The sequence below is a fragment of the Phyllobates terribilis genome, unplaced genomic scaffold (assembly GCF_046119375.1).
Source record: "Phyllobates terribilis strain yellow unplaced genomic scaffold, ASM4611937v1 Scaffold_3__8_contigs__length_932513732, whole genome shotgun sequence".
NCBI classification, from domain to species: domain Eukaryota; kingdom Metazoa; phylum Chordata; class Amphibia; order Anura; family Dendrobatidae; genus Phyllobates; species Phyllobates terribilis.
Window position 1 is genome coordinate 876,890,524 of NW_027362763.1, and position 19,434 is coordinate 876,909,957.

Here is a 19,434-nt window from a genome sequence, read left to right on the forward strand (position 1 = left end):
AAAAAGTTCAATTCCTATAAACCTTCTTTATTGATTGATGGATTCTATTTTTTTACATGAAATGTACATCTTACTGAGACGTGTGTTTTTTAATATAGCTCAATTTATGGATATATCCATATTTCCAGATTTTAGCATTTTTCTTTGGAATAAGCTTTAAAACCAATGTGTTTCATAATACTGGAATCTATTTGATTGAGTGATATTTCTTTAGGTATATGCATCAAATAATTTTTTAAGGTTTTTCCAACATTCTTAAATAATCCCTTCCATATACAGAGAAAAGCTATTATTTTTTAGAGATGATGTTGAACAGCACTACAATTTCTCTGCAGTCCGCAACTTTACATTGCATCTAATTATGGTTATGTCAAAGCTGCATTAAATAATTTCAGAAATGACATTTCATAACAGAATTCTTTTGTGTAAAGCTCAACATCATTTTCTTGTCTTATTGACCTTGTTGATACATTATTAATGACAATTACTACTTGCTAGCTAATTATAAACATCAGGATACCAATGTTGTCACATCATAATTATTTTCAGTTACACTATAACATTTAAGTTGGAAATAATTAAATGTTTAATACAAAAGCAATATATTACTTTGGTGAAAGGGTCCAAGGATTCAATAAATGGTTCGCCTGAGCAGATCGATAAGGGTTCACTCGCACGACTATATAACACGGCTGAGTGCAATCTGATGTTTTATCGGATAGCACTCAGTCCAATGTTATTCTATGGGGCAATGCAGATCTGCAATTATTTTCTCATGCAAATTCAGCATGAGAATTCAATCGCATTATGCTGCTAGTCTAGTACGGCCGGGGTCACACAGCTCTCATGCGAGAGAGTCCGAGTTTTTCTGTCAGAGTTTGAGCTGAGTGTTTTCTTACTGTGATGTGATTCTCTCGCATGAGAGAATCTCAGCACAGGAGCAGAGAAGATGGAGAACTTAATTTCTCCATCTTCTCCATTGTTTCTGTGCTCGTACATCACACTGCACTCGGATTACATCCGAGTGGAGTCTGATTTTTCACTTGCACCCATAGACTTGAATGGGTGAGTGCGTTCTGATTTTCGGTTGCCCTCTGTCTGTGATTATTTTCACAAACGTAATAAAAAAAATTGCAGGTCTGCACTGCCCCATAGTATAACATTGGGCTGAGTTCTATGCGATGAAACATTGAATAGCACTCGGTCATGTGAGCGAGCCCTGCATCCGATAATCAGATCACACTCACCCATTCAAGTCTTTGGGTGTGAGTGAAACAGGGGACTGCACTTGGATGTCATTCGAGTGCAGTCGGATTTATGCGCACAGAGACAATGGAGAAGATGGAGATATTAAGTTCTGCATGTTCTCCGTACTTGTGCTGCGATTTTCTCTTATGAGAGAATCGCAGCACAATAAGATGACACTCAACTCAAACTCTGACAGAGTTAGCATATGTAATAACCCAAAAGGGGCCATCACAAACATTTCTGCATTCATATGAGCATGTGGAATAAGTCATGCTTTGATGGTTTTTAAAATCTATTGCTCTTCACCAAAAGACTCATTGTACGCAAAGATGGGACTCATTGCTTTTAAAAATATGGACTCTTTGCTAACTATACGTTTTGTAGAATAGCTAGGCTTTGCAGGTCCTAAATAAGAAGAAACTATGGTTCCAGTGCTGAATGTCTCAAGTGTTCCAGAGAGCTACTCCCACAGAAAAGTCCTGCCTCTGAGGATCAATTTGAAATGGTTATATTTCACTGTGTAGCTAGAACCCTAGGAAATGTTCTTCGTTTGCATATACTCTTAACCAGAGGTCTCCTTAAATGAAGCTGGAGCCAGTGGATAATGTGTCTTGGGTAATATGTGTTGCACATCAGTGAGACTTACACACTAGGTCACAAGCAGGCACAGATATACACTAGAAGTTATCAAGGTGATGAAGTGTTAAGAGTAATTACAGGCCTTGATGAGCTTGAAGGGATAACTGTATCATGATACCCTTCTAAAGGTAGATTGGTTCAACTGGTTAAGTGGTTGGGATAACGATGCCTCCATGCTCTGTGAGCTCAAAGACATGAGGAGTCTGCTAGATTAGTCTTTGGCATAGGACACTAATATTAGTAGGAAGTAAAATAAGTAAAATACACTTTAGTCAAAGCATAGTCAGGAAACTGGGTATGAGTCTGAGGCACTTAGCATGCATGGGAGCTACATGCAGCATGAAGAGTGGCCTCCTGAGCTCATGTGAAGTTCTAGAACACTAGTAACCGGAATTTCCAAAAGTTACAGTTGGATAGGACAAAGGCATTCTCTTCAGGCATACATCATCACACATCTGGGTGGTTAGAGGACAAGCCCCCATCATCTATTTAGCCATGATCTCTTAGGCAAGCCAGGGGCGGCTTGGTTCTTCTTCAAGGGGGTATGTAATGACCCAAAAGGGGCCATTACTAACATTTCTGCATTCATATGAGCATGTGGAATAAGTCATGCTTTGATGTATTATGTTAAATTAAATGTAAATTCTTGCTCTGTAATAGCACTGGAGACCAGCAGGTGGTGGTATAAGGGTCGGCAACGGACTGTATTGGAGGATGTCTGACCAACATCGTCTATAATCTGGTTACTATGGTGACCAGGGGGAGTTGACAGTTGGCAGTTGGCGGTTAGAGAGAGTCAAGCCTGTCTAGAGGGGAGTGTAGGGTACAAGGGCTGCCAGAATTAAGTACCTTGCCAGACAGCCTTTTTAGAGTCATTGCAGCAAGGCCAAGTATTTTTCCCATATCAGAATATCAGTCCCGTTGCCATCCAGCCGGCACCTGAATGGAAAACCAGTATTGCAACTAAATGCTGGAGAAGCTGTGATTTCTTCATCTGTGATGCAGTACACCATTCGAACTGTTCATACCAAGGTCTGGTCTGCTTTCTTCCTACCTACCTCTAAGTCTGCTAGATGTACCCTGTGAACGGGTCTGGGGCACCAGGAACCAGGTAGGAGCACCGTGACACCCCAACCTGCACAACAACGCAGAAGAGCCATACCACCGCTCGGTACCTACGTCTGGGTCTAATAGTGCCTCCTGGCCCTACTACTCTGATACATTACACATAATCAGCCCGATTCTCTCGCATGAGAAAAGAGACGGCTGTGTGACTCCAGCCTGAGACTCAATACCAAGGCTTTAGGTTCAGATTCCATTATCCTTTGTTTCTATTTATCTATATTGAAGTGTTTTTGTCTTTTTAGTTTTGATAATTATGTGAATACGTCTGTGTATTATGGCAGTGACATGTACGTATCTCAAACTTTTACTTTTAGGTGGCTGCTGTGTAGCTCAGAATCTGTTTGTGTTTTAGCCACAAACATTAGTTTTTATACATTTTCATGTAGAAAAAGATTAATCTTCAATGTAAAATTGCATGATGGCGCCAACTAATGTAACGCTGGGTTGTATTTCCATAATTTCACACAAACTATAATTGACGACATAATTAAATTGGCGCTGTATCTCCAAAAATTTAATAATCAAAAGAGGAAAAATAAAGGAAAAATATAGATATATAGAGTATAAGCGGTTACATTATACATTTATTTATTACTCGTGTATTCATGGGCCCTGGATCGACTGTGGGGAGTTAAATAGGGATGGCCACGCATTATTTTCAGTCTCGCCGTGAGCCGGAAGTGGCGTTGTGAAGTTCAGTGTCTGCCCAGGGGCGGGGCACTCAGAGTCACGTGATTGGAATCTCCCGATCATGTGACTACAGGACGTCATGTTGGACACTGACCTTCAGAACGCCACTTCCGGGTCTCGGCGAGACCGGAAATAATGCGTGGGCATCCCTATTTAACTCCCCAAGGTCGAACCAGGGCCCATGGATCCCAGCTGACAAAGCGGCAGAGGTTGCCATATGCCAAGGCTGCGGGTACACTACTTGAGGCCCTGGGACTGAAGGGTAAGATCTTACTATGCTTAGGTGCTACACTTTATCATAACAGAATACATGAGTCTCTCCTCCTTACACTGTTTTTTCCCCTTAGACATTAGGAAATCCATTGTCACACTAAGGTCATACTGCTTTTTGTTCGGACGCATAACCCTTGTACCAGGACAAGCTAGGTAAGGGACGGGCGTTTTTTGCACCTACCAGGACAATTTCTGCCCTCTATAGGGACGCACTATATTCCTTCAATGTAAGCTCGCTGTGATGATTCCCGTCTACAGCAGCCTATCCATTTCTACAGGTCCTGACATTGTAATGATTAGTGCCGTTCTATACACTAATTTACAAAATGGCTGTGATTTATTTTTCTGTATCCACATGTCAATCTATTAAATGCAATCTAGACTATATTAGACGTACTGTTGATCTCCTAGCTCTGAACAATCACGTCAGGATATTTAGATACTGAAACTATGCAGCTCATATGTTCTCTTCTCTTCCACAGGCAGATATTTGATTTTTGGATCAGCCGGATCACTTTTGTTTCAAACACATGTTTTGAAATTGCATGATAACTTTCTAGGTAACTATGTTATAGTGTATATTATACATGCACTAGTCTGTGTGCCCGTCTCATTTTTCCATTACGTATTTTTGATTTTGTGATTATACATCTCACTGTAATTGGATTATTTGTTTCGTCAACACTGTATTCTGCATTCTCTATTTGTATATATGAACTCCTAATGTGAATATATGTTTTTTTGTTATTTTAGTGTATATTCTAAAGAAGGTCATGTAGACAGAAACATCAAATATTTATCTTATACACTATTCTTTATTTTCAAATAAAACCACACTTGCCTGAGTGCCGGATTCCACTATCATTTGTACCATAAGGGTTGGTGCACCGACGATACGAAAAGTGACGTTCTTCTCCTTTGTTTTGTTCAGGGCAACCTGTTACCACAATTATTTACATCAATGCAGACAATAAAACACAATAATAGTGTTATTCCCATTGATCCGCAAATAATAATCAGACTCACCAGCTTATATGATTCTTCTTTATTTCTTTATAATCAAAGTTTTCACAGATCATTGAAAGAAGTGAGAGCTCATGTATAATTTCAAGGTCTCGCCTTTATCCATGGGTCCAAATCCTTCCCCAAAAAGTATGGCAATCACTGGGTAAAGTTTTGTTTTTCCCAGCCCCCTTTAATGGGAGAATTTTTTTTTAAAATCATATATTTTATATTGATTTATACACATGAAAAATACAAACAAACAAAAGGACAATAAGCCTGAACAATACAACCAAAGTAGAAATGGACAAAGCTAGTATCATCTCACATCAAAACCTGTCCCTCTCATCATCCCATGAGAGACAATCAATAGAGATGAGCGTTGTTCGACTCGAACTGTTCGCCAATCTCAAATTCGAGCTGTTTTGGGCGGTGTTCGAGCCGTTCGGCGAACACGAACGATTTGAGAAAAATTCGGCTGTTCGAGGTTATGTTCGATAACTGTTCGTGCACCAAAATCATAACTGGATTTTTTCTCAGTAATGATGAAAATTAATGTTAATACGCAGTTTGAGTGTACAGCGGGGTGGGGGGAGGGGCAGGGGATGGATCTCTGCAGGAATAATGAAGAACTCCATTTTTTTTTCTCTTTCCCGCATTTACAGTGGGGAGGTGCAATCTGTCAGCCTATCAGCAGCGCACACACGGAGCGAAGTGCTTTTTTTCACACAAGCAAGGGCATGTGTCATTGGCAGTGTATGTCACATGTCCTTGCCCTATAAGACCAAGCCATTTTCCCCGTCGCCACCATTTTCTCACTGCTGCAGCTGCGTGTTAGACGGCACCGCTGTTGCTGTGTGCGCTATATCTTGTTAATTTCAAGCCAATTTTCGCACAAATCTACAGATAGCTTGGGAGTAGGGAATAGTTGTGATTGCAGTCCTTTTAAGGACTAGGTTACAGCATTTCCTACGACTTTTATCAGGCAGGTCTGTGCTCTTAAATAGATAGATTGTGGGAGTAAAGACTAATTGTAATTGCAGTCCTTTTCAGGACTAGGTTACATCAGTTCCTATCAGTTTTTGCCAGGCAGGTCTGTGCCAGTGCTGTGCAAGTTTTTTTCACAGCATTTGGCTGAATCTAGCAAAGCTAATCCTTTTTGGCCTATTGCAGAGTGTGTTAGTCAGTGGAGTAGCCTATCTGTGTTGCAAGATATACCACTTGTGTATAGAATACCAATTTTTTTACTGCACCTAGTGAAGTAAAATCTTTTGGGCATAGCATCATTCTATTAGTCCATCTATACTGACCTCCATCAGGTTGCAAATTGAATATAATTTTTTGTCTGCATCTAGCTCTGAAAAAATATTTGGCCTTCTAGCAGTGTGTGGGACTTTCTCTATTAGTCCATCTATACCGACCTCCATCAGGTTGCAAACTGAATATAATTTTTTTCTGCATCTACCTCTGAAAAAAATATTGGGCTTCTAGCTGTGTGTGGGACTTGTTCTATTAATCCATCTATACAGACCTCCATCAGGTTGCAAACTGAATATAATTTTTTTCTGCATCTCGCTCTGAAAAAATATTTGGCCTTCTAGCAGTGTGTGGGACTTGTTCTATTAGTCAACCTATACTGACCTCCATCAGGTTGCAAATTCAAAATAATTTTTTGTCTGCATCTAGCTCTGAAAAAATATTTGGCCTTCTAGCAGTGTGTGGGACTTTCTCTATTAGTCCATCTATACTGATCTCCATCAGGTTGCAAACTGAATATATTTTTTTTTTGCATCTACCTCTGAAAAAATATTTGGGCTTCTAGCTGTGTGTGGGACTTGTTCTATTAGTCCATCTATACTGACCTCCATCAGGTTGCAAACTGAATATAATTTTTTTCTGCATCTACCTCTGAAAAAATATTTGGGCTTCTAGCTGTGTGTGGGACTTGTTCTCCTAGTCCATCTATACTGACCTCCATCAGGTTGCAAATTGAATATAATTTTTTTCTGCATCTAACCCAGCCAATAGTTTTGGCCTAATATCACAGTTTGGCCACTAAGCTCTGCTCGGTTCCCATCCATTGTTTTTTTGTGCAAACAACTCCAGAGTTGTGAATTAGTTAACCACCAAAATGAGTGGAAAAAGGCCTGCTGCTGGTGGAAAGGGGAATAGGCGTGTTGGGAAGGGGAAAAAAGGTTGTGTCCATGGGGTAGGTGTTAAAGCAACAGTAACATCTGCAGAAGAAAGACCATCTTCCAGCCAAACTAAAATGTCTACTTCTTTTAGCGGACAATGTGATAAGATCCCTTTCTTACGGCCACGCCAATCGCTACAAATTCCAGATGAGGCACAAAAACAGCAGGTGCTTCAACAGATATCAAGTGCTCCTTTAAGTGGGCTCTCCTCCACATCAACTTCAACATCACAAATACTCCAGTCCTCAAAGGTGTCACCCCAATCGCACTTGCTTCCTCACAGCTCCCAAATCTCCAGCTGCCCGTCTGAGTATGAGGTAGAACAGATGGTTGAGTCTGCAGAGCTGTTTACTCATACTATAGCCTGGGAATCAGAGGTCGACTCCAGCGCTTCTGTGAATCCAGACGAGGAAATGATCTGCACTGATGCCCAGAATCTTTATGAGTCGGATCCAGGACCAGACGCAGAAGGTTCTGACCATAATGTAGACCCTCATTCCCAAACTGTAACTCCTGTTGGTGGAGACAATGAGGAAGACGATGATGAGACTCAAATACCTGATTGGAGCGACAACTTTAGTTTTTTGTCAGGGCAGGAACAGGTTGGCTCTGAGGACGACGGGTGTGATAACGCACAGGGTAATGATGATGAGGATGGAGATCCCACTTACTGTCAACCCACAGTCAGCCAAGAGATGAGGTCAGCAGAGGAGGTGGAGGAAGATGCTAGTGACGACGAGGTCAGGTTGCGCCTTCCTGGACAGAGACGTAGTACTGGAAGCACATCAACAACTGCATCCTCAAACACAACTCTGCCTCTCACCACAAGTCGTGGTGGCTCTTCAGGTCGCATGGGTGCTAAGCCTTGCATAGCCTGGGCATTTTTTCAGATCGATAAAGATGACCCAACTCGTGTTATCTGTAACATTTGTCAGCAAAAGCTAAGTAGAGGCCAAAAAATACATAGTTTGAGTACTTCATGCATGAACCGGCACATGGACATGAAGCATAAGTTGCAGTTGGAAGCTCAGTGTGCTACAATGCGGCCTAGCCGGCCGGGCCAACCACCGTCTGCCATATCTTGTGCATCCGCGGCCTCTTCATCCTCTGTGACTGGGGGGACAGCAGTCACACCTGTTTTGGGGCGCAGACCTGCCACCTCTTTACCCGCAACAGGCAGCGTGATTGGCAGGTCATCATTTTCTTTGGAGGTGGTAACACCAGCTGGTGTTGAGCGCTGTCCGACATCGATAGCACCACCTTTGGATCAAGGCAACCTAACATGTCTGCCTGCATCTTCCTCACAGACCGGCAGTTTGCCGGGGACACCCTTATCAACCCCGTCTAAGCACAATAGCCAGCCCTCGGTCCCTCAGATGTGGACAAGTAAAAGACCATTTCCTCCTAGCCATGAGAAAGCTAAGAGGTTGAATTTCACCATCTGCAAGCTCTTGGCTACAGAAATGCTGCCTTTCCGCCTGGTGGACACAGAGTATTTTTGAGACCTTATGTCCGTCGCAGTGCCCCAGTACCAGATGCCCAGTCGGCACTACTTCTCAAAGAAAGGTGTGCCTGCGCTCCACCAGCAAGTCGCACACAACATCACCGCTTCTTTGAGAAACTCTGTGTGTGACAGGGTGCATTTCACCACAGACACTTGGACGAGTAGGCATGGACAGGGGCGTTACATGTCGCTGACTGGGCACTGGGTAACTATGGTGACAGCAGGACAAGGGGCTGCTGTCCAAGTCTTGCCGTCCCCACGAGTTGTGCGTCAATCCTCTTTATGTCAAAGTTCCTCCACTGCTTCTGCCTCCTCAACCTCCTCTCGGTCTTCCACCTGCACCCAAAGCCTGTCTGGTCATGCCACAAGCTTTCTAACTGCGCAGAAGGGATCCTGCACACCTCCTTACTATGCTGGCAGTAGGGCTCAACGTCATCAGGCGGTTTTTACATTGAAATGTCTGGGAAATGTGAGTCACACAGCTGAGGAGTTGTGGTCAGCTCTGGAGAACCAATTTCATGAATGGTTGTCTCCACTGGACCTGAAATCAGGGAAGGCCGTGTGCGACAATGCTGCAAACCTGGGTGCGGCCCTTCGCCGGGGCAATGTCACACACGTGCCTTGTATGGCTCACTTGTTGAACCTGGTTGTCCAGCAATATTTAGCCCACTATCCCAGACTAGATGGCCTTCTGCAGAGGGCACGGTCGCTGTGTGCTCACTTCCGCCATTCACATCCCGCAGCTCAGCGACTTACATCTCTACAGAAGTCGTTGGGCCTGCCACTTCACCGGCTAAAATGCGATGTACCTACCCGGTGGAATTCAACTCTGCACATGTTGCAGCGACTGTGGCAGCACCGACAAGCCCTGGTGCAATACGTTCTGACGTATAGCCTGGGCCAACGAGATCCATAGGTGGGGCAAATCACGCTGGAGGTGTGGTCTCAGATCAGGGACCTATGCACCCTTCTGCACAGTTTTGAAATGGCGACGAAGATGTTTAGTGCTGACGATGCCATTTTCAGCATGACTATTCCGGTGATTTACATGCTGGAGCACATGTTAAACAGAATTCGGAGTCAGGTGGTGGCACAAGAGGAGGTGGAGGAAGTAGAGGAGGAGGAGTTGTATGCGGAAGGGCTAACATCTGCAAGGTCCAGACGGTCGGCAGCACCAAGGCGGCAGGCATGTGAGGGTGGGGGAGATGGTTTTACCAGGGCGCATGGTAGCAGCCAAACTAGTGAGGAAAGTGCAGGAGCCCAGGAAGTAGTGGAGGACGAACTGATGGAAGACTCATCAGATGAGGGAGACCTTGATCACATTTCTGTTGTGCGAGGTTGGGGGGAGAGGACAGAGGAAGGAAGCATGATTGTTACCTCGCCACCAACACAACAGGGACTTGGTGCTCCTGGATGCGCAACACACATGAGTGCCTTCTTGCTGCACTACCTGCAACATGACCCTCGAATTGGGAGAATTAGAAATAATCATGACTACTGGGTTGCCACACTGTTAGATCCCCGGTACAAAAGTAAATTTGCAGAAATTTTTCCTGCCATAGAAATGGATGCACGCATGCAGGAGTATCAGCAGAGACTGTTGCAGAATCTTACATGTGCTTTTCCACAAAACACCAGTGGTGCACGTAGTGAATCTCACAGTTCCAACTTGCCAACCGTGGGACCGTCGAGTGTTCAGCACTCAAACCGTAACAGAACCACAGTATCTGCTGGTAACATCAATTTTGCGGAATCATTTCACCACTTTTTTAGCCCATCCTTTGCAAGGCCACAGGAGACAAGAAGTCTGACACATAGTCAACGCCTAGAGACGGTGGTACAGGAGTATCTCCAAGTAAACATTGAAGCCATGACTGTGTCACTGGACCCTTGGTCTTTTTGGGCTTCCAATCTGGATAAATGGCCGGAGCTAGCCACTTACGCCTTGGAGATCTTGTCATGCCCCGCAGCCAGCGTTCTGTCTGAACGTGTGTTCGGCGCTGCTGGTGGTGTGCTGACAGATAAGCGCACGCGGCTCTCCACTGATAATGTAGACAGACTCACGTTCATAAAGATGAACAAATCATGGATCCAAAATGACTTTTCTACCCCTGTGTCATCCTGGGGAGAGTAAAAGCTTGATGATTGGTTAAAATCACCCTACCAACCGTTTTAAGCTTTCAAATTACTAATCATGTTTATCTGTATCTTGGCTGGAAAATATTTTGGGCTTTGTAGCAGTGTGCAGCACTGATTCTATTAGGCCATCTATAATAAGCTCCACCAGATTTAAAATTACTAATCATGTTTATCTGTATCTTGACTGGAAAATAATTTGGGCTTTGTAGCAGTGTGCAGCACTGATTCTATTAGGCCATCTATAATAAGCTCCACCAGATTTAAAATTACTAATCATGTTTATCTGTATCTTGACTGGAAAATAATTTGGGCTTTGTAGCAGTGTGCAGCACTGATCCTAATAGGCCATCTATACTAAGCTCCACCAGATTTAAAATTAATAATAATTTTTAGCTGCATCTAGCCCGGAAAATAATTTTGGGGCTCCGAGATGCGCAAGACACATAAGTGCCTTCTTGCTGCACTACCTGCAACATGACCCTCATATTGTCAGAATTACGAAGTAATCATGACTACTGGTTTGCCACACTCTTAGATCCCCCAAACTTTTCGATCAACCTTTTCATTTTAATAAAGACCAAAAAAATGGTCATTTTTGAAATTATAAGCATTAGCAGGTTATTAGAAACTGAAATCAAACAGTTTTCAACTCAAAACTTTATTCTAGGTGATGTTACATTTTCGCATAGGACCCCTTTTTCGAAAGGAGCTTCTGAACTCTCTCGTCCATTGAATTTGTCAGGTTTTGGATGGTTTCTGCTTCAATTGTTTTGCATGAGGACAGAATGCCCTCCCAGAGCTGTTGCTTAGATGTGAACTGCCTCCCGCCATCATAGACACTCCTTTTGATGATGCTCCAGAGGTTCTGAATGGGGTAGAGGTCAGGGGAGCATGGGGGTCACACCATAAGTTTGTCCCCTTTTATGCTCATATCAGCCAGAGATGCAGATGTTTTATGTGCAGCATGAGATGGTGCATTATCATGCAGAAAAATGATCTTGCTGTGAAATACACGGTTCTTCTTCTTGAACCATTACAGGAAGTGCTGTTTGAGAAAATCCACATACATTATGGAGTTCATCTTTAGCGCCTTCAGGGATCCTAAAGGGGCCGACAATCTCTCTCCCCATGATTCCAGCCCAAAACATTACTCCACCTCCTCCTTGTTGGCGCTGTAGCCATGTTTGCGTGGGGTGTCCATCAACCAGCCATCCTCCACTCCATCCATCTGGACCATCGAGCGCTGCACGACACTCATCCGTGAACAAAACAGTTTTGAAATCAGTCTTCATGTAATGTTTGGCCCACTGGAGCCGTTTCTGCTTGTGTGAAGTGGATAGAGGAGGTCGACAGGATGGCGTATGCACAGCTGCAAACCTCTGAAGGACCCTGCATCTTGTTGTTCGGGGGACGTTGGAGGCACCAGAAGCTTCAAAAACTTGTCTGCTGCTATGACAAGGTTTTTTTGCCGCTGCTCTTTTAACCTGACGTAATTGCCTGTAGGAAAGAGTCCTCAATTTGCCCTTATCAGCACGCACACGTGTGTACTGTGAATCAGCTACATACTTCTTGATTGCCAAGACACTTCATCCTGATCATCGCACAATGTTGATTGTAGTCATGCCTTGACCTAAACACTCCACAATTTGTTGCTTCTCAGCAGCCGACACATCCTTTTTCTTTCCCATTTTGGCAGAAAATGCAGGCTGCTTAATAATGTGAGACAGCCTTCTTAAGTAGTCTTGCCTTTCAGTGGACACACCTGCCAAACTAATTAGCACAGGTGTCTGCAATTGCTTACAGTGATATAAAGAGCCCTGACACACATCACCATCAATGAGTTTACCTGACAAACAAACAAATTCTTCCCTTATCACTCCTAAACACTTTTTGCATAATAATTTGGAACACAGTGTACATGTGCTTTTCCACAAAACACCAGTGGTTCACGTAGTGAATCTTACAGTTCTAACTTGCCAACCGTGGTCTGTATGGAGTTGTTCAATAAAGGGCCCAAAATTAAGATAACATAGATGGGAGAGGTCTCTATGAATAGGAATTCCTAAGTATTTGATACCCTGTGAGGGCCAGGCAAAGGGAAAGTTGGACTGGATGGAATCCTATATGGATTTGGGGAGGGAGACATCGAGGGCCTCAGACTTCGCTGCATTGATTTTAAAATTTGACCATGTAACAAAGTGATCTATTTCAGCCATAACAGCATGGATGGATATATGTGATTGAGTGATATATACTAGGACATCATCAGCAAATAGAGAGCACTTGTACTCGGTGCCTCCCACCTCAATCCACCTAATATTGGGGTTATGGCGAATTGATGAGAGCAGGTGCTCCATCACTAGAATGTATAAGAGAGGGGACAGAGGACATCCGTGCCTTGTCCCATTGGTGATTGTGAAAGGTGATGAAAATGTTCTGATGCACCCCCTGGGCCTTGGGACACCCGGAGCCGGACCCTTTTTGGTGGATGATGGTGGTTGTAGTCTTCGTGGCGGCGACCCGGTTCCGTGGCTCAGGGTGGTCAAACCAGTGGCGGAACTATTTATGTGGTTTTGATGTTTAAATGTCCGACTACGCCACCCGTGGATTGCGGTCAGAGTGAACCGCCGCTGCAGGGCAGACCGCTGAGGCTTGTGTTGTGGGTGCAGCAGAGCGTAGCATAACTCCCCACGGGAGGAGTATAGCCTCAGGGCAGTGCATGCGGAGGATGGGGGTGATGGTGCAGGGCAGCAGCAGTAATGACACGGAGTCAGTGATGCAGTCCAGGGCCTTTACTCACAGTTCTTATTATCCAGACCACGTCTGCAGGTAACGGCTGCCCACGTCGTACTGTGCTCACCAGGTGAGGGGCTCAGACAACTCCCAGATAACTTTGGAGCGCTTCACAGGACCCCCTTTGTGTGTCCTTTGTCTGGCCTTTCTTACCAACCCTTCTGTCCGGCTGCCTCGGGCCTCCTCTTGGTAAACTTGGCGCCAGTTTCCCTGACCCTATGTGCTGCCTTCCTAGCGGGTGTAGCGAGGGGCTGCGCCACATAAAATGTCACAGCCTCCGGTTTCTAGCTGAGGGTCGTTTCCTGCCTCCACTAGTTTCGGGGACCGGTCTCCCCCTTTGGCCTGACCCCTCCACGCAGGTGGATTCGGGCGTGCGGTGGCGACTCGCCCGTCCGCACCCCTGGGATCCCTTCATTCCTCGTTCCTGGAGCCTTCTCCGCTCCTCTTCCTTCCTTCTCCCTCTTCCAGGCCTGGGCCTCTGTTACTAGGCCCGCCTCCGGAGCAGAGCTCATGCAGAGCCCCTGCTCCCTGCCACTTCTGCTCAGACTTCTCTGCACTGAACTAAGATGGTGCCCACCTTTTATACTCCCTTCTCAATGCACCCAGGAACTGCTTCCTCCCTGCTCCTGCACTACAGGGTTCCCCTTCCTCAGTGTTCCCTCCCCCCACTCCAGCCAGGGACAGGGACTGTCGTGCCCATCTCAGGGGCATATTGGTCGCCCTGCCCCACGGCAATGTGGTGTAATGCATGCAGGTGTCGGGTCCTGATCCACACTCCATACTTACCTGAGAGTGAGATATCACACCTCTGGGTGAGGTGCAATACCTCTGTAGCAACCGAGCCCTCAGGGTGCTACAGTTCCATTTATCTTCAGCCTACGTGACGTATTGTGATACAGGGCCGTGATTTTGGCTATAAAAGGGTCCCCTAGACCCCTACCCCAAGCTTTTTAAGAGAATCATATATGGCGTGCCAGGAGGCTCTATGGAATGCTTTCTCAGCATCCAACGAGAGTATCTAATTACAAATTTTTAACTGCATCTAGCCCAGGAAATACTTTGTGCCTAGTAGCAGTGTCTGCTAGTCAGCGGATTATCCCGGCTGTTAAGCAAGCTACACCACCTGTTGTTTGGACACTTAATTTTTTCAAAGGAAATGCTTCGGGACCACGGGATACTCAGTGAAGAGCATCAGGAGGCACCCCAAGGCATAGGGGCTGGGACTGGCAGTAGGATGCCTTGCGGTGGACAGCCGAGCTCGATCCTTATAAAAGCTTTTTAACTGCAGCAGCTTTAGTGGACGCTACTGGAGCTGGAATTACGCGGCTGCTGGCATGAGACTTGCCCTCCAATAGATCCTTGTAAATGGATTTAAAGTGTATTCATTCAAATTAGAGAGACAATTTAAATTAAAAAGCTTAGAGCTGCCTCCACCACAGGGGGGCTCGCTCGACCCACCAGCGGACAGGCACCAGTATTGGGAGAGGGGGGCTGGCCGTCAGGGTTCACCGCGGCTCTGGCACAAACCCGGCGACACGGAGGTGGCACGGGCAGGAGCGGACTGAACGTGTCGGCTTCTCACTTTTTGGATTTTAGAAGGGCATGACATGCCTATATCTGTGTCTACCCCTCCTTTTACTCCTCCACCTCTTTTCTTTTCGCATGACTATATGTACTTGTCACTTTTCCATGTGTTAGTTGTGTCTTCTGAGCAGTTTGTCAGCTTTTGGACACCTTTAAAGGTGTTTTCTATGTGTTTCTATGTGTTTTTGTTTGCCTGCCATTGGTTTTAACGGTGTTCGAAGGTGTTCGATGAACAGTTCGATGAACAGTTCGGCGAACACACGGGTGTTCGACGAACCGAACCGAACTCGAACACTACGGTGGTGGCTCAACACTAGTTGGTACGTGATCAAATACTTATTTCATGCTATAAAATGCAATGTAATTATTTAAAAATCATACAATGTGACCTCTCCATTCTTTGTAGATGTGAAAACTTGCAAAATCAGCAGTGTATCAAATACTTATTTTCACTACTTACAAATGCCACACCCTTAAATTGCACAGAATGCAAACAAGACAAAAAATCAAGCAATGTGAACTGAGGTCTAAGATGGTAGACATGCAAGAAATAGGAGCATGTTCACACTAGCAAAAAGAAGCAAAACCTACAAAAGACAAAAAATATATCTCATACCCTACCATCATTATATATAAATGTAAAGCAAAGTTGCATAATAAATATAGGGTACATAGTGAACTATTTTTGATCAAAAAAAGTATACAAGCCGTCCCACCAGCGGCAAGGTGACCCTAAATTGGGACGGTACCTATACTGTCTATATTAAAAACCTTACTGTATATCAAAGTTGAAGTAATGCATATAAAAGGGTAGACAAATAGGACCGGGTCCCAACTCCAGACCACCTAGGCCCGTGGTAAGCTACATATATACTAATCAGCTCAACAAAGGGGATGCCACACCCTTAAATTGCACAGAATGCAAACAAGACAAAAAACCAAGCAATGTGAACTGAGGTCTAAGATGGTAGACATGCAAGAAATAGGAGCATGTTCACACTAGCAAAAAGAAGCAAAACCTACAAAAGACAAAAAATATATCTCATACCCTACCATCATTATATATAAATGTAAAGCAAAGTTGCATAATAAATATAGGGTACTTAGTGAACTATTTTTGATCAAAAAAAGTATACAAGCCGTCCCACCAGCGGCAAGGTGACCCTAAATTGGGACGGGGTACCTATACTGTCTATATTAAAAACCTTACTGTATATCAAAGTTGAAGTAATGCATATAAAAGGGTAGACAAATAGGACCGGGTCCCAACTCCAGACCACCTAGGCCCGTGGTAAGCTACATATATACTAATCAGCTCAACAAAGGGGATGCCACACCCTTAAATTGCACAGAATGCAAACAAGACAAAAAACAAGCAATGTGAACTGAGGTCTAAGATGGTAGACATGCAAGAAATAGGAGCATGTTCACACTAGCAAAAAGAAGCAAAACCTACAAAAGACAAAAAATATATCTCATACCCTACCATCATTATATATAAATGTAAAGCAAAGTTGCATAATAAATATAGGGTACTTAGTGAACTATTTTTGATCAAAAAAAGTATACAAGCCGTCCCACCAGCGGCAAGGTGACCCTAAATTGGGACAGTACCTATACTGTCTATATTAAAAACCTTACTGTATATCAAAGTTGAAGTAATGCATATAAAAGGGTAGACAAATAGGACCGGGTCCCAACTCCAGACCACCTAGGCCCGTGGTAAGCTACATATATACTAATCAGCTCAACAAAGGGGATGCCACACCCTTAAATTGCACAGAATGCAAACAAGACAAAAAACCAAGCAATGTGAACTGAGGTCTAAGATGGTAGACATGCAAGAAATAGGAGCATGTTCACACTAGCAAAAAGAAGCAAAACCTACAAAAGACAAAAAATATATCTCATACCCTACCATCATTATATATAAATGTAAAGCAAAGTTGCATAATAAATATAGGGTACTTAGTGAACTATTTTTGATCAAAAAAAGTATACAAGCCGTCCCACCAGCGGCAAGGGTATGAGATATATTTTTTGTCTTTTGTAGGTTTTGCTTCTTTTTGCTAGTGTGAACATGCTCCTATTTCTTGCATGTCTACCATCTTAGACCTCAGTTCACATTGCTTGGTTTTTTATTTTCACTACTGTATAGGTCTGTAAGAATCCAGGTAAAGTGAATCTTTCCCTGGATTGTATATGACAATAATCACCACCTCCCTCATGCAATCAGGGAGCATTCCCTCCCTTAGTGCCTCATCATAAAGCTTAAAACACAGGCTTGTGAAACGATGGTTTATTTGACTGTGCTGCTTCCATAAAACATGCATCGAGAACTTCTTTATTATGTGTAGTTTATTGGTTCCGCAGACAATAGTACAGTCCCCTTCCTCACAACAGTTTGTCTATATACAATAAAACATTAGCACTTAAATACCATTATAAAGCTTTGCTAACCAAGGAAGGAGAACTTCATGTGTTTTTTTAAAATTCTCCTAGAAAAACATCAACCCCAGGGGTATTTTCATTAGGAAATGTGCTCAACTCCTCTTTCAATACTATTGGATTTTGGCACTTTAAGGGAGACTTCTGTACATGTACAAATCTACCCAAAGAATGTCAGACATGTAGTCTACAATAGACCATCAAATAAGTAACTAAAAAATTCCACCGCATAATTAAACTAAAGTGAGATAGGCAATAAGGCCAGTACTATTTTGTGAATTCATTCTAAAACTACAGAGTTAGCTTGGTATAACATATGTATTATAACTAGACAGCTGTGTGGTTTTACAATGAATTTACTTATGTATTTAATTAAAGAGACAATCAAATTCCCTAAGACCAGCAAATTTCAGGAAATTTCACTCAAATTCGATCTGCTTCTAATCGATTTGAACAGTGAGGAATTCAATCTCTAACTGGAGTAAGGTTTGTGTTGAGGCCACTTTTAAGACACGCCTGATTGATTAAGAGGCATCTCCTTCTTAATGAATAAAACACCTCTGACTCCACCACAACTCCTCATCAAGATTGGCGAGAACAACACTGGTCTTGATTAGTGATGAGCGAGCACTAAAATGCTCGGGTACTCGTTGCTCGGGTCGAGCAAATTGGAATACTCGGGTGCTCGACCCGAGCGATGAGCCCAATGTAAGTCTATGGGAAACTCGAGCATTTTTCAGGCGGCTCCCCCCAGCGGTCTGCAGCGGGCCTAAAAATTGCCCAAATCGATGGGAACAGTGCTCAAATGACATGTGGACAGCATGGGGAAGACCCCTGGAAGCATTTCTGACTCCCAGGTCACTTCTGTCAACAACGTTGTCAGAGATATTACGCCACTTTTACGGACTCACAATAAAACATACCAAAACGAAACCAAAATGGATTTTCCTGGGAAATATGTTAAGGAACATCCTTTCCATGACAAGTACAATGTATATAAAGCAAAATAAATAACCAAAAACAAAAATACTTCTCCACACCTTGGACTATGTTTACACGTAGTGTTTTTGATGCATTTTTGCACTTTTGCATTGCTTTCAACCAAGACTAATGCATTCTCCAGGAAATTTAATTTTAACATTTTACAACCTTATCTGGCCATGTGGTGTGTGACACATCATCAGACACATGCATACAGTGCTGAAAAGTCATGGGAACAGCATGGGGAAGACCTCTGGAAGCATCTCTGACTCCCAGGTCACTGCCTAAAAGTGTGCCCATCATAAGTGATCCTTGGCGCATGCGAAGATGCCTCCCGCCCTGAACCTGTCATTGCAGACTTGCAACAATCACCGTCCACGTCCTTGTCCCACTGCAGCGTTCAGTTGTCCCTACCCCATTCCTTGGAATGCAAGCGCAAGTATGCAGGCAGCCACCCACCCACCCACAGGCTGAAACACTATGCTGCCAACTTTTAGACAGCTGCTTGCACTTGAAATGTGGCCTTTTAGGCTCGTGGAGGTGGAAGCTTCTCACAACCTCATGCCGGCGGCAGCCGGGTGTCCATACTCGGTCCCCAGTCGCCACTATAGAGTTGGACAATGGCCTGATCTGTAATGCGGTTTGAGAAATAACTTGCATAAGCATGGTCGATCCACATTAAAAAAGCAGCAGTAGAGCGTCCGGGAACCTTCCCCCACACTTTTCTTAGCCAGGGTTGCTTTTCGGCAGGGTTGGACGGGCCCACCAGAGAACCGGAGACTCCTCCGGCGGGCCCTGGCTTCTCCTTGAGGA